Here is a 22,926-nt window from a genome sequence, read left to right on the forward strand (position 1 = left end):
TCAGAGATAGTTTCCAATCGCTCCCACTTAGATGCCTTGTCAAGTATATATCTCCTTGCCAGCCTTTTTGAGATGGAAAAACAAACTTTCAAAGGAAATGCCAAACCTTGGGAAAGGAACTGGCCAAAACAAGGGAGCCCATGGAGAGTTGGAACATGGTCTACATTCACTGCATTCCCTTTACCATAGGAATTTAACGGAATGTTCATACCAAGGTGATAAGTGATAAAAAGTACAGCCTATTTTTTTGTCAAAAAACTGTTAGATTTACAAAGTACAAATGTAAATCCTCTTGGACAGGTACTTGGGACATATCAAAATTGGACTCCAGCACAGCACAAGTCAATTAACAAAAAAGATCACTGAAACAAATTGAAACTTTTTTTATTCTATGATTTTTTATCCAATGCTTGTGTTGTATTATTTATATTGACATGTTCTTTAGAAAGTGCAAATAAATTATTCATTTAAAAAAAAAATGATTAATTTAAAAGAAAAAATGCATTACAAGAAAGTGCAACAGTAGAAATTCCATTTCTGATGTTCATAGCCAATACGTTCTTCAGATCTGTTTAAAGATTAAAAAGTAAGAAGCAATTTTCATGCAGACAAAATGTTGAAATTTCTGTGTTTTCACACCAAGCAGAAAATTGTCATTTTCAGGCAGCTTTCGAATGTAAATAAGTGACTTTAGGGAGCAAATGGATGTCATTTATGTATTGCTACTGTGCTGTTCTGCAGAGGAAACTCCCTTATGTCAGTCTATTATGCTACCAGCATTACTGTTTTTTCTTGGAAAAGTAATATAAATGGAAGCAGGAGGCAAAATGGTGAACTGGCAGAAGGGCACGCTTGTCTTACTCTTTTAGTGTGTCAAGGAATGACATATGCTGATTGTTAGAAATGGGGTCTTTGGTTGACAGTCAGGTTACCCCCTGTTCAAGCAAGGACCCTCACTCTAGTTAGGATAAAAGAGAATCACCCTCAGCTAACCCCTGCTTACCCCCTTGGTAGCTTGGCAGAGCAGTAGGCTTAACCTCAGAGTGCTGGGCGTAAAGTATTTGTACCAACACACACAGTAACTTAATGAAAACACTACAAAATGACACAACACCAGTTTAGAAAAATAGGAAATATTTATCTAGACAAAACAAGACCAAAACGACAAAAATCCCACATACACAAGTCAAGTTATGATTTTTTAAAGGTTTAAAATAAAAAGGGTCTTTAGGTAGGTGTAACAACACACTAGCGCTGCTAGCGTGTAAATGTACCTGGTTTGCGTCAAAAATAACCCCGCACGGGCTGTGCGCGTCGAAAATAACCCTGCACGGTTATATGCGTCGAAAACAACTCGGCACGGCGATGCGCGTCGAAACAGCCAGCCACGCGACGGTCCGAAAGTCCCGCGGCGCAGGTTGCGATCTCTCAGCCTTCGTCAGCGATGCTGCGCGTCGTTTCTCCTGCTCCGGGCGTCGATTCTCCGGTCGCGTTTCCTGCGGCGTCGTTTCTCAGCTGCGGAGCCGGCGTCGCGTCGTTTTCTCAGCCGCGATCGGATTCGCGTCGATCTTTTCTCCGCACGGCGCTCGGTGCGTGTATTTTTGTCCTTAGGCTGCCAGCCTCTCCTTTCAGGGTCCCAGGAACTGGAAGGGCACCACAGAGCAGAGTAGGGGTCTCTCCAGAGACTCCAGGTGCTGGCAGGAAGAAGTCTTTGCTATCCCTGAGACTTCAATAACAGGAGGCAAGCTCTACATCAAGCCCTTGGAGATTTCTTCTTCAAGATGGAAGGCACACAAAGTCCAGTCTTTGCCCTCTTACTCTGGCAGAAGCAGCACTGCAGGAAAGCTCCACAAAGCACAGTCACAGGCAGGGCAGCACTTGTTCCTCAGCGATCAGCTCTTCTCCAGGCAGAGGTTCCCCTTGATTCCAGAAGTGTTTCTAAAGTTTGTAAGTTTGGGTGCCCTTCTTATACCCATTTTAGTCTTTGAAGTCACCTTCCTTCAAAGGGGACTCACACCTGCTTGTGAAATCCTGCCTTGCCCAGGCAAGGCCTCAGACACACACCAGGGGGCTGGAGACAGCATTGTCAGAGGCAGGCACAGTCCTTTCAGATGAGAGTGACCACTCCACCCCTCCCTCCTAGCAGAGATGGCTAATCAGGAAATGCAGATCACACCCCAGCTCCCTTTGTGTCACTGTCTGGTGTGAGGTGAAAAACAACCCAACTGTCAAACTGACCCAGACAGGGAATCCACAAACAAGGCAGAGTCACAGAATGGTTTAAGCAAGAAAATGCTCACTTTCTAAAAGTGGCATTTCCAAACGCACAATCTTAAAATCAACTTTACTAAAAGATGTATTTTTAAATTGTGAGTTCAGGGATCCCAAACTCCACATGTCCATCTACTCTCTAGGGGAATCTACACGTTAATCATATTTAAAGGTAGCCCCCATATTATCCTATGAGAGAGAGACAGACCTTGCAACAGTGAAAACGAAATTGGCAGTATTTCACTGTCAGGACATATAAACCACATTACTATATGTCCTACCTTATCCATACACTGCACCCTGCCCTTGGGGCTACCTAGGGCCTACCTTAGGGGTGCCTTACATGTAAGAAAAGGGAAGGTTTAGGCCTGGCAAGTGGGTACACTTGCCAAGTCGAATTTACAGTGTAAAAATACACATACAGACACTGCAGTGGCAGGTCTGAGACATGATTACAGAGCTACTTATGTGGGTGGCACAACCAGTGCTGCAGGCCCACTAGTAGCATTTGATTTACAGGCCCTGGCACCTCTAGTGCACATTACTAGGGACTTACTAGTAATTCAAATATGCCAATCATGGATGAACCACTTACATATAATTTAAACAGGAGCACTTGCACTTTAGCACTGGTTAGCAGTGGTAAAGTGCCCAGAGTAACAAAAACAGCAAAATCAGAGTCCAGCACACATCAACAACCTGGGGAACAGAGGCAAAAAGTTAAGGGAGACCACGCCAAGGATGAAAAGTCTAACACGTGTCCCCCCCAGCTAAAAGTGGGGAGCAACTACCCAACCTCATGGGAGTTCTCATCACTAAGGCGGAAGAACCTGGACAGACCATCAGCATTGGCGTGCTCTGTACCGGGTCGATGTTCCACCGTAAAGTCCATCCCCTGTAGGGAAATGGACCACCTCAACAGTTTTGGGTTCTCACCCCTCATCTGCATTAACCATCTGAGGGGTCTGTGGTCGGTCTGAACTCGGAAGTGAGTCCCAAACAAGTAGGGTCTTAGCTTCTTCAGTGCCCAGACCACAGCAAACGCTTCACGTTCTATGGCACTCCACCTACGTTCCCTGGGTAGTAACCTTCTGCTAATGAAGGCTACGGGTTGATCTAGGCCCTCTTCATTCAGCTGTGAGAGTACTGCTCCAATACCATGCTCTGAGGCGTCTGTCTGTACAATAAACTCCGTGGAGTAGTCAGGTGCCTTCAGCACCGGTGCTGTGCACATGGCAGCCTTCAGGGCATCAAAAGCGTTCTGGCAAGCCTCTGTCCAGATCACTTTCTTGGGTTGCTTCTTAGAAGTCAACTCAGTTAAGGGGGTAACAATGGTACCATATCCCTTAACGAACCTCCGATAGTATCCTGTGAGACCTAAAAAGGCTCTCACTTCAGTCTGGGTCTTGGGAGGCTCCCAAGCCAGAATCGTGTCAATCTTAGGCTGTAGGGGTGCCACCTGGCCACTCCCCACCTGGTGTCCTAAGTACACAACAGAACCCTGCCCTATTTGGCACTTGCTCGCCTTAATAGTGAGGCCTGCCTTCTGCAGGGCCTCTAACACTCTCCAGAGGTGTTGCAGGTGTTCCTCCCATGTGGAACTAAACACAGCAATGTCATCCAGGTAGGCGGCACTGAACTCATCCAGTCCTGCCAACACCTGGTTGACCAACCTCTGAAAGGTGGCAGGGGCATTCTTCATCCCAAAGGGCATCACATTGAAGTGGAAGTGCCCATCGGGGGTAGAGAATGCTGACCTCTCCTTTGCCCCTTCAGTTAAGGCAATCTGCCAGTACCCAGATGTTAAATCAAACGTACTGAGGTACTGGGCAGCTCCTAACCGATCAATGAGCTCATCAGCTCGGGGGATGGGGTGTGCATCAGTCTTGCTGACCGCATTGAGACCCCGGTAGTCCACACAGAACCTAAGTTCTGGAGTGGCACCAGGAGCAGTAGCCTTTGGGACCAAGACCACTGGGCTGGCCCAAGGACTGCTGGAGTGCTCAATAACCCTTAGGGCTAACATTTTGGAGACTTCCTCCTTAATGCAAGCCCTCACCCTGTCAGTCACCCTGTAAACCTTATGTTTAACAGGTGTACTGTCCCCAGTGTCCACATCATGTGTGCACAGGTGTGTGACTCCTGGGATCAGGGAAAACAGTGAGGCGAACTGTCCCAGCACGTGGCGACAGTCCCTCTGCTGTTCCTCAGTCAGGGAGGGGGAGAGGATCACTCCCTCCACAGACCCATCTTTCTCTCCTGCAGACAGGAGGTCAGGAAGAGGCTCACTCTCTTCCTCCACCCCGTCATCTGTCGCTAGGAGCATGGATAGCTCAGTTCGCTCAAAGTGTGGTTTGAGGCGGTTGACATGTAGGACCCTCAAGGGGTTCCTGGGGGATTGCAAGTCTACCAGATAGGTGACCTCGCTCTTTCTTTCCACCACCTCAAAAGGCCCAGTCCACTTATCTTGGAGAGCCCTAGGCTCTACTGGTGCCATGACCCACACTTTTTGTCCAGGCTGAAACTCAACCAGAGTGGCATTCTGGTCGCACCACCGTTTCATGTCCTCCTGGCTTGCTTCCAGGTTCTCCTGTGCGAGACGCCTGAAGCGGGCAGTCTGGTTTCTTAGTGCCAGCATGTAGCTAAATACATCCTGGGGTGGTTTACTAGGAGCTTTCTCCAAAGCCTCCTTCACCAGACTGAGCGGTCCCCTCACAGGGTGGCCATAGATGAGCTCAAAGGGGCTAAAGCCAAGTCCCTTTTGAGGCACCTCCCTGTAAGCGAACAGAAGGCATGGCAAGAGGACGTCCCACTTACGCCTCAAGGGCTCTGACAGGCCCTGAATCATGCCTTTCAAGGTGCGGTTGAATCTCTCAACCAGACCATTACTTTGGGGGTGGTAAGGGGTGGTGAACTTGTAGGTTACCCCACACACCTTCCACAGAGACTTCATATAAGTGGATATGAAGTTTGTACCCCTATCAGATACTACCTCCTTGGGGAACCCCATGCGGGTAAAAACCCCCATCAAGGCACGTCCCACCACGGGGGCGGTGACCGTCCTTAGAGGAATAGCTTCTGGGTACCGTGTGGCATGGTCCACCAAGACCAGGATGAACCTGTTGCCCATGGCTGTCTTGGGATCCAGAGGCCCCACAATGTCAATTCCTACCCTTTCAAAGGGAGTACTGACTACCGGTAAAGGTTGGAGGGGAGCTTTGCATTTCCCCCCACTCTTGCCACTTGCCTGACAAGTCTGACAAGATCTACAATAAGCAGCTGACTGCTTGTTCATCAAGGGCCAGTAAAAGTGGGAGACAAGCCTCTTATAGGTCTTGTCCTGCCCTAGATGTCCTGCCAAAGGCACATCATGAGCCAAACCCAGTAGGAAGGTCCTGAAGCCCTGGGGTACCACCAGCATACGAGCTGACCCCGGCTCAGGAACCTTAGGCTCACTATACAGGAGGCCATCCTCCCAATAAATCAGGTGAGTACCTGGCGCCCCGCCAGCCGCCTGGGCTGCAGCCTGCTGCCGCAGTCCCTCAAGAGTAGGGCATTCCTTCTGCGCTGTGCAGAATACTTCCCTGGTGGGTCCCCCTTCCTGCTGCCACTGCGACAGCTCAGGGACCTCCCCCAGTTCAGCCACCTGTTCCCCTGTAGGTTCCGGGGCATCACCCTCAGGCTCTGCCTCCTCCCGGACCGTGGGAACTTCTGGGGCGGGTTTCCCGCGCCTCCTGCCTTTCCTCTTCTTGGCGGTCCCCTGGGCCACTGTTTCAGGCTCCAGGGGCTCTTGACTACCCTGATTGGCTGCCATAGACCGGGTGGATACGCATACCCACCCAGGCAGACCCAACATCTCCAAGTGAGACCTGTGTTCCACCTCCTTCCAAGGGGAATCTTCCAGGTCGTTGCCTAGCAAACAATCAACAGGCATGGTTGGACTCACAGCTACTTTCCAGGAACCTGAGACCCCCCCCCATTCAAAGGGAACCTGCGCCACTCTGCAGAGGCGCTCAGAGTTGTCTACTGCAACTACTTGGTGAAGTACCCGGGGATCAATCTGCTCTTCAGACACCAGGTGACTCCTCACTGTAGTCACACTGGCTCCTGTGTCTCTCAGAGCCTCCACCCTCTGTCCATTGATGGTCACCCATTGCCTGTACTTCTTAGTGTTATCAGGCACTAGGTTTCTCTGGACCATCTCACTGTCCCCTAGTGAGACAAGGGTCATTTCTGCTGGTTCCCACCCACCTGAAACCAACTCCTCCCCAAGCGCTACACTGGCCAAACCCTGGGACGGCGCACCAGTGGGTGCCGGTGTACTTTTGGGGCATTTGGGGTCCCCCCTCACATGACCCACCTGGTCACATGAATAGCACTTACGTAGGGGACCACCTGCCATTGGCTTCCCTTTGGAGAACCATGTCTTCTTTTCACTGGGGGGTTGGGAATCCTTACCCTGGGAATCAGTTTGGGGCCCTTTAGAGAACTCATCCTGTTTGCCCTTACCCCCCCCTTTCTTCTGAGAGGGACCCTGCCCACCCTTGGCGTGGTCTCCCCCATACCTCTTTTGGACCCTGGTGCTCTCCCAGCGGTCCGCTTCCTGTGCAAGCTTCCTGGGGTCAGTCAGCTTGCTGTCAATGAGGTGCTGGCGCAGCTCTGGAAAACATAAACTGTACAAGTGCTCCCAAGCAATTAAATTGTAAAGCCCCTCATACGTGTTTACCTTACTGCCCTTCACCCAACCATCCAGTGACATGCAACAAGAATCAACACATTCCAACCATGTTTGGGATTCCTTTCTCTTGTAGGATCTAAACTTCTCTTTGTACTGCTCAGGGGTGAGACCATACCTGGTAAGTAAGGCCTCCTTCATGGCAGGGTAGGTGAGACTCTGAGCATCCCCTAAGGCCGTCAGTGTGTCCCTCCCCTCTGCCTCAAAATGCTTCCACAGGGCTGCCCCCCAATGAGCTTCAGGGACCAGGTTCATGTGGAGAGCTGACTCATAACCCTTGAACCACAAGTAGATATCATCCTCCCTCTTATAATCCCTCACAAGGTCTTTTGGGATGTGTACCCTTCTCTCAGGCTGCACTGTAGAATTGCTGCCACCATCCCTACTGGACTGGCTTCTATGATCTATCTCTTTCAAGCTAAGCTCATGAGCCATTGTTATCTTCTTCTCCTCAAGGGCTAGCCTTCTCTGCTCCAATTGGTACTCCCTTTCTGCCTGTCTGTCCTGTAACTCTTCAGGTGTCAGACCCTTGGAGGATACACTGCTACTTGCCCTAGAGATTCTCCCCTGAGACATAGCAGGCCCACCCACTACATCAGTGTGAGTGACTTGCAACTCCTCTTCCCCCTCTGGCTCCTCATCTGTGTGCCCCTCAGCTGCTTTGGCTGTCACCCAGGCCCTCAGCGCCTTTTGCAGCTCATCCTTCTTGGATGAGCTCTTAATGGGACAGCCAACATTACTACAAAACTGCTTCAACTGAGCCACCTTGTAGCTCTCCAATTTCTCCAAGTCAAAAGCAGCTTCAGCTAGGGCATCTCCAGACTGAGACATGATGAGAGGTTAAAAAAAAATATGCACAGTTCCAAAAACAGAAAAGCAAGTTCTCAAATGAAGTTTCAGCAAAGTCAATCCCGGGATCAGCGAAAAAAAAGAAACTGAATGCAGAGAAAAACAGTCCAAGTAAAAAACAAAAATCACAAGACTAGTAGTATGTGGTCACGTAGTGGTCTGAGATCAAAACAGTAGTGTACACTTAATTACTGTATGTCAAGTACAAATACAAGTCCAAATCCCGACCGCTGGTCACCAATGTTAGAAATGGGGTCTTTGGTTGACAGTCAGGTTACCCCCTGTTCAAGCAAGGACCCTCACTCTAGTTAGGATAAAAGAGAATCACCCTCAGCTAACCCCTGCTTACCCCCTTGGTAGCTTGGCAGAGCAGTAGGCTTAACCTCAGAGTGCTGGGCGTAAAGTATTTGTACCAACACACACAGTAACTTAATGAAAACACTACAAAATGACACAACACCAGTTTAGAAAAATAGGAAATATTTATCTAGACAAAACAAGACCAAAACGACAAAAATCCCACATACACAAGTCAAGTTATGATTTTTTAAAGGTTTAAAATAAAAAGGGTCTTTAGGTAGGTGTAACAACACACTAGCGCTGCTAGCGTGTAAATGTACCTGGTTTGCGTCAAAAATAACCCCGCACGGGCTGTGCGCGTCGAAAATAACCCTGCACGGTTATATGCGTCGAAAACAACTCGGCACGGCGATGCGCGTCGAAACAGCCAGCCACGCGACGGTCCGAAAGTCCCGCGGCGCAGGTTGCGATCTCTCAGCCTTCGTCAGCGATGCTGCGCGTCGTTTCTCCTGCTCCGGGCGTCGATTCTCCGGTCGCGTTTCCTGCGGCGTCGTTTCTCAGCTGCGGAGCCGGCGTCGCGTCGTTTTCTCAGCCGCGATCGGATTCGCGTCGATCTTTTCTCCGCACGGCGCTCGGTGCGTGTATTTTTGTCCTTAGGCTGCCAGCCTCTCCTTTCAGGGTCCCAGGAACTGGAAGGGCACCACAGAGCAGAGTAGGGGTCTCTCCAGAGACTCCAGGTGCTGGCAGGAAGAAGTCTTTGCTATCCCTGAGACTTCAATAACAGGAGGCAAGCTCTACATCAAGCCCTTGGAGATTTCTTCTTCAAGATGGAAGGCACACAAAGTCCAGTCTTTGCCCTCTTACTCTGGCAGAAGCAGCACTGCAGGAAAGCTCCACAAAGCACAGTCACAGGCAGGGCAGCACTTGTTCCTCAGCGATCAGCTCTTCTCCAGGCAGAGGTTCCCCTTGATTCCAGAAGTGTTTCTAAAGTTTGTAAGTTTGGGTGCCCTTCTTATACCCATTTTAGTCTTTGAAGTCACCTTCCTTCAAAGGGGACTCACACCTGCTTGTGAAATCCTGCCTTGCCCAGGCAAGGCCTCAGACACACACCAGGGGGCTGGAGACAGCATTGTCAGAGGCAGGCACAGTCCTTTCAGATGAGAGTGACCACTCCACCCCTCCCTCCTAGCAGAGATGGCTAATCAGGAAATGCAGATCACACCCCAGCTCCCTTTGTGTCACTGTCTGGTGTGAGGTGAAAAACAACCCAACTGTCAAACTGACCCAGACAGGGAATCCACAAACAAGGCAGAGTCACAGAATGGTTTAAGCAAGAAAATGCTCACTTTCTAAAAGTGGCATTTCCAAACGCACAATCTTAAAATCAACTTTACTAAAAGATGTATTTTTAAATTGTGAGTTCAGGGATCCCAAACTCCACATGTCCATCTACTCTCTAGGGGAATCTACACGTTAATCATATTTAAAGGTAGCCCCCATATTATCCTATGAGAGAGAGACAGACCTTGCAACAGTGAAAACGAAATTGGCAGTATTTCACTGTCAGGACATATAAACCACATTACTATATGTCCTACCTTATCCATACACTGCACCCTGCCCTTGGGGCTACCTAGGGCCTACCTTAGGGGTGCCTTACATGTAAGAAAAGGGAAGGTTTAGGCCTGGCAAGTGGGTACACTTGCCAAGTCGAATTTACAGTGTAAAAATACACATACAGACACTGCAGTGGCAGGTCTGAGACATGATTACAGAGCTACTTATGTGGGTGGCACAACCAGTGCTGCAGGCCCACTAGTAGCATTTGATTTACAGGCCCTGGCACCTCTAGTGCACATTACTAGGGACTTACTAGTAATTCAAATATGCCAATCATGGATGAACCACTTACATATAATTTAAACAGGAGCACTTGCACTTTAGCACTGGTTAGCAGTGGTAAAGTGCCCAGAGTAACAAAAACAGCAAAATCAGAGTCCAGCACACATCAACAACCTGGGGAACAGAGGCAAAAAGTTAAGGGAGACCACGCCAAGGATGAAAAGTCTAACACTGATGAAATTGTATCCTAGAGGTACGCTGTGCCAGGAGGTGCATTAAGAAGTGACTAGCAGCCTGTATTAGGTTTGTATCAGCAACTAGCAAAGTTTTTATTTCCTATTATTATAGAGTACTGCTCTTAGAACTAGATCATTATTTGAAAAGAATGACGTTCTTTGATAGCAAGATTATATTTGCCTGTGTATATAATTGCAAGGTACCTATCACGAGGCTAGGGCATCCTTCCTACTCACCATTGTCTCCCTCTGTCAAAGCATCTTCTCAGAAGCTCTCAAGACAAGCCAGATCCTCCCACTCATAATGAAACCTACACTGCCCCCTAATGACCTTGCCAGTTACTGGCCCATCACTTGCCTACTATTTGTAGGCAAAATAATGTAAAAAGCATTTTAAGTTCAACTTCAAGACCGCATCTCCTGCATGACTAAGAGTCTGGCTTAAGATAATCCTGTGACACAATGACCAACACCTTGCACAACATAGACAATTCCCTCCTGACCACAGATATTGTTAGACCTGGCATCCTTGGTGTGTCTCCCCTAACTTTTTGCCTCTGCTTCCAAGATTGTTAATGTGTGCTGGACTCTGTTTTTGGTACTCTGGACACTTTACCACTGCTGACCAGGGCTAAAGTGCAAGTGCTCCCATTGTAAAATTGTATTTGTAATTGGTTTTCCATGATTGGCATTTTGATTTACTAGTAAATCCCTAGTAAAGTACACTAGGGGTGCCCAGGGCGTGTAAACCAAATGCTACTTGTGGGCCTGCAGCACTAGTTTTGCCACCCACACGAGTAACACTGTAAACATGGCTCAGACCTGCCACTGCAGTGTCTACGTGGGCAGTTTTTAGAACTGCCAATTACACTTGCCAGACCCAAACCTTCCCTTTTGATACATGTAAGGCACCCACCCCTAAGGTAGGCCCTAGGTAGCCCCATGGGCAGGGTGCAGTGTATGTTAAAGGTGGGACATGTTCTTGTGTGTTTTACATGCCCTAAAGTGTGAAATACTGCCAAATTCTGTTTTCACTGTTGCAAGACCTATCTCTCTCAATGGTTAACATGGGGGCTGCCTTTAAATATTCTTAAAGTGCAGTTTACCTTTGAGAGCAGATAGAAATTGGGAGAGTGGGGTCTCTGAGATCACAATTTAAAAATGCATCTTTTAATGAAGTTGTTTTTTAGATTGTTAGTTTGAAAATGGCACTTTTAGAAAGTGGGCATTTTTTGGCTTAAACTATTCCGTGACTCTGCCGGTTTGTGGATTCCCTGTCTGGGGCAGACTGACAGTTGGGCTGTTTATGAACATCCTCTAGACAGTCACACAAAGGGAGCTGGGGTGTATCCTGCATATCCTGATGAGCCATCTGGGCTAGAGTGGAGGGAGGAGTGGTCACTTACCTGAATGAGCTGTGCCTGCCCTCACACAATGCAGTCTCCAACCCCCTGGTGTGTGTGTCTGGGGCCTGGCCTGGGCAAGGCAGGATCATGTGAACAACAGAGACTTTTATTTGACTTCTGCCTACTTCAAATGCAGAAAGGGGTATAAGCAGTGGACCCAAAACCCCAGACTTAAGATCACTTCTGGAACAAAGAGGAACCTCTGCCAAGGAGAAGAGCTAGAGAAGGAGTACTGCCCCTTTCCCTGTAACTGTGCTTTGCTGGGTTAGCCTGCCGTTGCTGCTTCTGCCTAAAAGAGAACAAAGACTGGACTTTGTGGTATATTCCTGCTTGTGAAGAATCTCCCAGGGCTGGAATTGGGCTTGCCTCCTGTTTTGAAGTATCAGGGTCATCAAAGACTTCCTCTGCAACCACCTGGACTCTCTGATGAGACTCCTGCCAAGTGGTGCCCTATCCAGCTCCTGGGCCCTTGAAAGGTGAAGTTGGTAGACCAAGGACTGAAATCTGCGTACAGAAAAATGCAGGGAAATGTTTGACACACTACCTGCAATGAGGCTGAAAAACTACACTCCACTTGCATTGCCGCTGGGAGATTGACCCATCTTGGCTGGAGAAACGACGTAACACCCGCTTACAGTTGCTGATAATGACGCAATCGCCACACAGCATGGTTTCCCAACACCATGCGATCGGCTTTCTCACACATCGTCGCTGGGTGTCAAAGTCATCATGACCCTGCATGGATCATAGATGCCCTGTCCAGAAATCAACACATCGCTCTCTTGCGAGAGAGAAAAACTACGCATTGCCTACCCGACCGGAGAAGAAACGACGCACAGCCTCACTTGCGAGTAAGGAATAGATGCATTGCTGCCTTTTCCAATGCACGCTCGCCCGTGCGGGTCTATTTTTGATGCCACCCAGGTACTCTGTGTAACAACAACGTTTCCATTATTTTTAATGGAGTAAGACTCTAATTCTTTTGAAAATTCATATCTTGACTTGTGTGTGTTGGATTTTTGTTGTTTTGGTCTTGTTTGATTTAGATAAATATTACCTATTATTCTAACTGGTGTGGTGTCTATTTTGTAGTATTTCACTGTGTTACTGAGTGTGTTGGTACTAATACTTTACACATTGCTTCTGAGTTAAGCCTTTCTGCTCGTGCCAAGCTACCAAGGAGGTTTCCTGTTTGATTGAAATCTGTGAAACCAGGACTGGCTTTAGATATCTATGGCCCTCATTCTGACCTTGGCGGTCTTTTCGCAAGACCGCCGAGTTACCGCCGCGGTAAAGACCGCCGACCGCGGCGGTATGCCGCTGCGCGTATTCCGACCGCTGGGAGCGTTCCGCCGGAATACCGCCAGCAGCCACACTGGCGGTCGGCGGGAAAGTGGAGACTGGTCAACCTCCACCGCCACGCCAGCAGAACACCGCCCCCAGAATTACGACCCACATTTCTGTGTGGCGGTCTTCTGTTGGCGGTCTTCTGTTGGCGGTCACGTCCCTATGGCTCCCGTCGCCTCCCGGAGGACCAACGCACAAGGTAAGTTGATCGTCCGTGAGGGGAGGGGGTGGGGGGGTGTTGTGTGATGTGTGCGTGCATGGGGGTGTGCGTGTGAGTGTGTAGAGGGGGTGTGTGAGTGCGTGCATGCGGGCGGGGAGTGCTGCTGTGCCTATGGGCAATGTGTGTAGTTCGGCGGGTGCGCATGTCGGCATGTATGTGTGCGGGTATGTGTCCCCGTTGTGTATGTGTGTGTGTAGGGGGTGTGTATATGTGCATGTTGGGGGTGTGTGCATGTCGGGGTGCGTGTATGTGCATGTCGGGGTGGGGGTGGGGAGGGGGTTTGTACCACCTCTGGGGGGTGGCAGGGGGGTGGAGGGTGTGGGGGGAGGACTCGGGGGGGCAGTGGGGGGTGGGGGAGACCCCTATCAGTGCCAGGGAAGGAATTCCCTGGCCCCAATAGTGCCTACCGCCATGGTTCGCATGGCGGTTCCCGAACGCCAGAAACCGCGGCGGTAAGCAGGGTCATGATACCGTTGGCGGTCTTGGGTCGACCGCCGGACCGGAGTGCGCAGACTCCAGCCCGTCGGTCATGACCGCCGTGGCTGTCGGAGTGGGGAAGTGGCGGTCGGTCGCGGCGGTGACCGCTGCGGTCAGAATGCCATTTTTAATACCGCTGGTCTGTTCGCGGTCCGACCGCCGCCTCTCCGCCGATCGCCAAGGTCAGAATGAGGGCCTATGTCTCTTAAACAGTTGAACAACATAATGTTATCAAAGGCCACTGACAACTCCAAAATAATCATGCAAGAAGGTTCTCTTCTGCGTATCCGTGCAGATTATCTCATCCTAGAATCACCACTAACTCTGTGCTGCCACCAAGTGAAAACCAATTTAAAGAGGATACAGCAAGTTATCGGGCTCAATATAAACAGACACTTCTCAAACAACTGCTTTCTCCAATAGTTTTTCCAGGTAAGGTAGTTCGGATATATGGTGGTAATTAGACCAAACTTCCTAATCCAGGGACGTTTGTTCTTCAACAAAGGGATGGCTGCTGGAAGTTTAAACTCAGAACACACCTCACCTGTTGACTGAGAGGCACTAAGGATGGCTTTAGGCAGGACAAATACTAGTTTATAGAACTTTCTAAGAAATCTTGAAAGGAGGAGGCCTTTAGAAGAATCAGCTGAAGAAAGGTCTCATCACTTAAGAGTGAAAATTGAGTTAATTGTTCATGGCTAGCTCTGGATTCCAAACACTGGAGATTGTATTAGGAATGTGCATATGGGGCATTTCATTTGTAGTAGTTAAGGTTTCCTTTTCAAAATAGTCTGCCATCAAAGTACACCTCTCATTTGATCCACATCTACCTGTTACTAATTGTTGATCTTTAAGCTTTCTAATAGTGAAGAAAATAGCAGTAACCATTTTGGGAGCTGTAAAAATTTGTGTAGTCAAAAAACAATTTCCCTTCTCAATAATAGCTCATTTGTATATAAAGTTTAGACATTTCCATTCTAATTGTATGACTGGATCATAGTTAAGTTGTCAGCACCATTATGTTGCCCATAGATCACTGCATAATGCCTAACTCTTTGTTATACCACTCACATGAGTGCAGCTACCTGATTTAAGATTTATGTGAAAATAATTTTTATGGAATACCATTACTGAGAAACAATTTCATTTAAACTGTTTAATGGAAATTTTCTGAAACAATGGCTTTTACCTTTTTGTAGAAACCACATCATAGAATGTCTTTTCGGTTTAAATTGACTTTTGAATGCCCTTTTTTTACGTGTAAATGCAATGGTTAGAGGTCTTACTTTTAGAAACAGTTTTTTCAGAGATATTTAGTTCAGTGATTTACTTCAGGGAACATAATTTCATATTTATATTTTTTCATTCTCAAATAATTGCTTTAACTGCTTTTAGTTCGCTGACCCATCAACACCCTTAAACACCTTGGATCACTGACACCTCACAACCCAAAACACCATCATCCCCACTCATCCCATACCCCTTGAAAAACCTTAGGACACACAAACTACACCCATCCTTGAACCATAAAAACCCTCACTTTCCTTAAACACCAGCCATCCATGACCCATAAGGGCTCCTCATCACCCACAACTACTCATCAAAAAACCCTAAAAAACCCTCTCTACATTTAAACTCCAGCCATCCCTGAATCCTTGAATCCCCTCACCACCCTAAACTCCATCCCATCCTGAACCTGAAAAAACATCTTCACTACTCCTGCCGCAACCTACAATTGAACCTTAAAAAACATCACCGCACTAAATCCCGCCCATACATGAACTTTAAAAACCCTCACCATACCTACACTCCACCCATCTCTGAATTTACAAAAAAATCCTCTCTATGCCTGAACTCCAATTATTCCTGACCCCCTAAAAACCCTTCATCACCTTAAACAATTCCCATGTGAGAACCAAAAGTCCCCACAGTAGTCCTAAACTCTAACCAAGTTTTTTGGCAAAAAACTGTTAGATTTACAAAGTACAAATGTAAATCCTCTTGGACAGGTACTTGGGACATATCAAAATTGGACTCCAGCACAGCACAAGTCAATTAACAAAAAAGATCACTGAAACAAATTGAAACTTTTTTTATTCTATGCTTTTTTATCCAATGCTTGTGTTGTATTATTTATATTTACATGTTCTTTAGAAACTGCAAATAAATTATTCATTTAAAAAAAAAATTATTAATTTAAAAGAAAAAATGCATTACAAGAAAGTGCTACAGTAGAAATTCAATTTCTGATGTTCATAGCCAATACGTTCTTCAGATCTGTTTAAAGATTAAAAAGTAAGAAGCAATTTTCATGCAGACAAAATGTTGAAATTTCTGTGTTTTCACACCAAGCAGAAAATGGTCATTTTCAGGCAGCTTTCGAATGTAAATAAGGGACTTTAGGGAGCAAATGGATGTCATTTATGTAATGCTACTGTGCTGTTCTGCAGAGGAAACTCCCTTACGTCAGTCTATTATGCTACCAGCATTACTGTTTTTTCTTGGAAAAGTAATATAAATGGAAGCAGGAGGCAAAATGGTGAACTGGCAGAAGGGCACGCTTGTCTTACTCTTTTAGTGTGTCAAGGAATGACATATGCTGATGAAATTGTATCCTAGAGGTACGCTGTGCCAGGAGGTGCATTAAGAAGTGACTAGCAGCCTGTATTAGGTTTGTATCAGCAACTAGCAAAGTTTTTATTTCCTATTATTATAGAGTACTGCTCTTAGAACTAGATCATTATTTGAAAAGAATGACGTTCCTTGATAGCAAGATTATATTTGCCTGTGTATATAATTGCAAAGTACCTATCACGAGGCTAGGGCATCCTTCCTACTCACCATTGTCTCCCTCTGTCAAAGCATCTTCTCAGAAGCTCTCAAGACAAGCCAGATCCTCCCACTCATAATGAAACCTACACTGCCCCCTAATGACCTTGCCAGTTACTGGCCCATCACTTGCCTACTATTTGTAGGCAAAATAATGTAAAAAGCATTTTAAGTTCAACTTCAAGACCGCATCTCCTGCATGACTAACAGTCTGGCTTAAGATAATCCTATGACACAATGACCAACACCTTGCACAACATAGACAATTCCCTCCTGACCACATATATTGTTAGACCTGGCATCCTTGGTGTGTCTCCCCTAACTTTTTGCCTCTGCTTCCAAGATTGTTAATGTGTGCTGGACTCTGTTTTTGGTACTCTGGACACTTTACCACTGCTGACCAGGGCTAAAGTGCAAGTGCTCCCATTGTAAAATTGTATTTGTAATTGGTTTTCCATGATTGGCATTTTGATTTACTAGTAAATCCCTAGTAAAGTGCACCAGGGGTGCCCAGGGCGTGTAAACCAAATGCTACTTGTGGGCCTGCAGCACTAGTTTTGCCACCCACACGAGTAACACTGTAAACATGGCTCAGACCTGCCACTGCAGTGTCTACGTGGGCAGTTTTTAGAACTGCCAATTACACTTGCCAGACCCAAACCTTCCCTTTTGATACATGTAAGGCACCCACCCCTAAGGTAGGCCCTAGGTAGCCCCATGGGCAGGGTGCAGTGTATGTTAAAGGTGGGACATGTACTTGTGTGTTTTACATGCCCTAAAGTGTGAAATACTGCCAAATTCTGTTTTCACTGTTGCAAGACCTATCTCTCTCAATGGTTAACATGGGGGCTGCCTTTAAATATTCTTAAAGTGCAGTTTACCTTTGAGAGCAGATAGAAATAGGGAGAGTGGGGTCTCTGAGATCACAATTTAAAAATGCATCTTTTAATGAAGTTGTTTTTTAGATTGTTAGTTTGAAAATGGCACTTTTAGAAAGTGGGCATTTTTTGGCTTAAACTATTCTGTGACTCTGCCGGTTTGTGGATTCCCTGTCTGGGGCAGACTGACAGTTGGGCTGTTTATGAATCTCCTCTAGACAATCACACAAAGGGAGCTGGGGTGTATCCTGCATATCCTGATGAGCCATTTGGGCTAGAGTGGAGGGAGGAGTGGTCACTTACCTGAATGAGCTGTGCCTGCCCTCACACAATGCAGTCTCCAACCCCCTGGTGTGTGTGTCTGGGGCCTGGCCTGGGCAAGGCAGGATCATGTGAACAACAGAGACTTTTATTTGACTTCTGCCTACTTCAAATGCAGAAAGGGGTATAAGCAGTGGACCCAAAACCCCAGACTTAAGATCACTTCTGGAACAAAGAGGAACCTCTGCCAAGGAGAAGAGCTGGAGAAGGAGTACTGCCCCTTTCCCTGTAACTGTGCTTTGCTGGGTTAGCCTGCCGTTGCTGCTTCTGCCTAAAAGAGAACAAAGACTGGACTTTGTGGTATATTCCTGCTTGTGAAGAATCTCCCAGGGCTGGAATTGGGCTTGCCTCCTGTTTTGAAGTATCAGGGTCATCAAAGACTTTCTCTGCAACCACCTGGACTCTCTGATGAGACTCCTGCCAAGTGGTGCCCTATCCAGCTCCTGGGCCCTTGAAAGGTGAAGTTGGTAGACCAAGGACTGAAATCCGCACACAGAAAACATGCAGTTTAATGTTTGACACACTACCTGCAATGAGGCTGAAAAACTACACTCCACTTGCATTGCCGCTGGGAGATTGACCCATCTTGGCTGGAGAAACGACGTAACACTCGCTTACAGTTGCTGATAATGACGCAATCGCCACACAGCATGGTTTCCCAACACCATGCGATCGGCTTTCTCACACATCATCGCTGGGTGTCAAAGTCATCATGACCCTGCATGGATCATAGATGCCCTGTCCAGAAATCAACACATCGCTCTCTTGCGAGAGAGAAAAACTACGCATTGCCTACCCGACCGGAGAAGAAACGACGCACAGCCTCACTTGCGAGTAAGGAATAGATGCATTGCTGCCTTTTCCAATGCACGCTCGCCCGTGCGGCTCTATTTTTGATGCCACCCAGGTACTCTGTGTAACAACAACGTTTCCATTATTTTTAATGGAGTAAGACTCTAATTCTTTTGAAAATTAATATCTTGACTTGTGTGTGTTGGATTTTTGTTGTTTTGGTCTTGTTTGATTTAGATAAATATTACCTATTATTCTAACTGGTGTGGTGTCTATTTTGTAGTATTTCACTGTGTTACTGAGTGTGTTGGTACTAATACTTTACACATTGCTTCTGAGTTAAGCCTTTCTGCTCGTGCCAAGCTACCAAGGAGGTAAACATGGGTTAACCAGGTGTGTTTTTCCTTTGCCCTGACTAGAGTGTAAGTCCTTGGATACGGAATAATCTGACTGCCAACCAAACACCCCATTTCTAACAGACAACATGACCACTGCCTCATGATATTGCTGGACCTCTCATTTGCATTCAATAAAGACAACCATCCCACCCTCATACGGGACACTTGAACGTGATTCACCTGCAGTATTACACACTTGTCCTACATTTAATTTCTATCTGACACCTTTGTGTAGTTCTGGGAATTTCCAGGATGCAAAAGATCCTGTTGAGTCCTTCAAGGTTCCATACTATACCCGGCCATCTTCAACCTCTACATAGAACCGCTTGGTGCTCTATTTACAGATAACAGGCTCAAGATACATAAATTATACTGATGATACATAATTCTACTAGAAAGTGTCCTCTGTTTCAGGCATCCAATGTCTCAAACGCTGCATACACATCATCTAGGGCAGGACGTCGAGTACTTACCTGAAAACCAATCCAACTATGACAGAATTCCTACTATTTGCAAAAAACAAGAAGCAAGACACAGTACAACCTTGGCTCAATGACATTAAAGTTGATGGCTTTAAACCCCAACTTTCACTGAATGCCAATTCTCTTGAATGTTCCCAGGACACCAACCTCACGCTCAAGTCACACGTTGTCAATTATGGCCTGGGGCTATGTCTCTTTTCTAAGGAAACTGCTTCTTCCGGAAAGCAACTTTAGAACTGCTGTTGAAGCTCTCATACTCTTGCATCTGGAAGGTGTTAACACTCAGCACTATTACCTCCTACACTGCACAATTGCACCCATTTAGGACATTCAACACGCCGCCTCTGAAGGACTATGATTACATTACCTACATTCAGACAGGACTCCTTTCCTGCTCACAACATTTTCAAAACCAGCTTCATCATTTACAAAGCCATCAAGAGTAGCAACCTCGCTTATCCTGCAGGCATGCTAGTGGATTTTGGCCCACCAGCAGCCAGGACACTCTAATACTGCATACTAGGAAGTGATAAAAAATAAGGCAGCAGGCTTCTTCCATATATGCACACAGGATCAGGACCACTTCAGTGCTGCTCTAGTATAGGACAGAGTTGAAGGTACACCTTGTTAAAAAATAATACATCACACTGCATTAACAGTCCAAAAAAACGCTTTCTCTCCTATTGTTCATTGTTTTTATTGGTGTTTTTAACCCTGTACAGCGCTCTACTTGGTTTTCACTATAGTAATACCAGATATATCCATATATACAGAAGGTCACACATTTCTGCTGTAATCTGCAATAACATTCTCATGAGCAGAATAGGGTACTTGGGGGGGGGCAGACTTAAGAGGTCCTAGCGCCTGCTTGCGCCACATTAGCGTAATTTCTTTTACGCTAATTTGGCCCAACAAGGCCAAAATCGCTGCGCCAAATTTACAAAGTCGCGCAATGCATGCTCAAAGCAGGCGTTAAAAGGAGGCACACCATTGTTTACAATGGGCCTCAATGGGCTTTGCAGGATTAGGGTCAACATTTTTTACTCTAATCCTGCAAAGCTCCGAACTAGCTTCAAAAGGTTGGACACTAGTTCCCTAAGTACCGCCATGGTGTGCTGTATCTTAGATATGGTGCACTCACAGTGGTGTTCGAGGGAAACTCATGGGGGTGCAAGAAAAGTGGTGCTGCACTGGGCTCAGCACCACTTTTCTAACATCTGGCCCTTTATTCTTTAAGATACATGGACACACCATCATCTACTTACTAATCAACTACTAAATGCATGGGTCCTGATTTACTAATGCTTTGCACCGGTTAGAAAGTGTTATGCTGGAATTAAGTATCCAAGACAGAGATGCCTCACTTAGCACTGAAGCATAGCGCTTAGCACTGAAGCATACAAAACAATTATGGATGGAATACTTGAATTAATCACAGCCACTAGTAATCACTCAGGGCTGCTTCCTAGTCCATCATTAATTATCTTGCCCACCATGCCACATCAGTTTGAACCCAGCCATAAGCACATTAGTCTTGACCTTGCTCCAATAGGTAAAGTCCAGTCTGAACTGCAGACCAGCTCCTCCCTGAATTGGAACACAAGCAACGCAAGACTTGTTTCACTCCTATTAAGACTCCTCATTTGGGTGTAGCTTGGTGACACAGTGTGCACAATCTGGGCGTAACCAACACTCTTAGGGCATCACTTCATTATACTGCCAGGCCACGTCCTCCCTAAACTGCAACACAAGCAACTGAAGACGACTTTTGTCATTATTAGGGCTCATGAGCCTGGTGTAGCTTAAACTGGGATGAGTAATTATCAGTGGCTGAGATTCCTAACCAGGATTTTTATTCCCTTAATCTTTTTTATTCAAGCAGTCCATCTATCACTTTTTTTCATATACTTTGGAATTTACTATCTAGTGCAAATCTGGATTCACATTGGAAAGTTTCCCAAAGTAATGCAAAGTTGCACCATTTGCTGCTTGGTGTTGATTTGTGTCAAGAGGGTATTTCATGGGTAGTACATAGGTGCTCGAATGCAGCCACCCATGAATATTGATGCAAATTCCAATCTACGAATACTTAAAGACAGAGCTTTGCGCCAAAATGTTATACCTCCTTGAGGGTCCCCTTCCAGTACAAAAACTATTACTTACAAAATGTTCACACCCTTGCACTATGGTGCAATGTTGTGTGTGTTGGCATAGCCTAATGTGCGCCAGCGCAGGGAAAGCGGGAAACAGCGTCGTATCTTACTAGACATGTGCTGCTCTTTCCGTATCAAGCAAATCAGCAACGTCAGCTGCTACACTGCTTTGCTTGAATTTTTCGGAAATCTTGGACTTGGATTTTTGTTAATATCCATGAAAGAGCTGTTGAATAAATGTGGCATCCACTCAAAAATAGGCAGACCAAGAAGCAATTTGAGACGTGCAGATAAACGTATTCAAAGCACTAGTTCAAAATGTGTACAACATTCAGTTAGATTCCTACTTTCATAAAGTAGCAGTGCAATAAATGAAAATACTAAAAAAAAAGCCTTTTTCGCGGCTAATGCACCATTTAAGGAAAAAAGTTCAGAAGAAAGAGATTTTAAAAGTTTGCGTTATCTTTCACTTTTTAAAGGACAGTTGCAATTGCGCTTAGAAGCCCGGTGGAGTATCTATCAGTCAGTCAGTCAGTCAAATAACTTTATTCGGCAATTGCCATAAAAGTACAAACCAAGACACATTTCACAATCTATAAATAGTAAAATAAAGCTTAAAAACCATTACTGGAAGCACCAGATGAACATCCAAACTGAAACCCCTTGACATACATAGATAGATATACTAGACATGATTAAAAATCACAAAGTCAGAAAAGTACAAATGTTGGCGTTAAAAGGATATACTATACGTACATAAAATATTTAAAAAGGAATAGGCCTTTTCCTAATGCGTAAAGAAGCTGTGACAAAGTCTAATACATGGTGACAAATTTGGATATTAGGCAACCTCTGAAGGTATAGCAGGGCTTCCTTATAATGAATAGGTCTAAAAAGACGTAACGTGGGTAAAATAAAGGCCCCTCTAGGTGCAGCATATAAAGGGCAAAAAAGAAAAAAGTGCAAAGTGCTCTGGGTTGATTTGGAGTCACAGGGACAAAGCGGTAAATCCTTTTTCCAGAAACATGGTTCAGGGAAAGCTACCTTAAAATGAATTAGATTAAGTCTAAAAAGTGTTAAAAAGGAAATTATTTTAAAACTTGAAAACCAAGACAAATAGGGTTCAAGGCATGGAACAGTCACAATCCGAGAATAAGAATCAAAAGATTTCAATTTCAGGGAACTATAAAATCTCAGCTCTGATATGTGCTTGGAATAGGTAGACTTCAAAACAGACCTAGAGTTTGTGGTTAATAGATGGGGATCATCAAACATATATCTAAGCCCTAGGTTCTCAAAGGAGTTTTGCAGAAACATAAGCCAGGGAATCCTATTTGAGTATTCCAATTGAAGACAATCAGTGATACAGTCTTGGACCAAACTTGCCATA

The sequence above is a fragment of the Pleurodeles waltl genome, chromosome 3_1, assembly GCF_031143425.1.
Source record: "Pleurodeles waltl isolate 20211129_DDA chromosome 3_1, aPleWal1.hap1.20221129, whole genome shotgun sequence".
Taxonomy (NCBI): Eukaryota; Metazoa; Chordata; class Amphibia; order Caudata; family Salamandridae; genus Pleurodeles; species Pleurodeles waltl.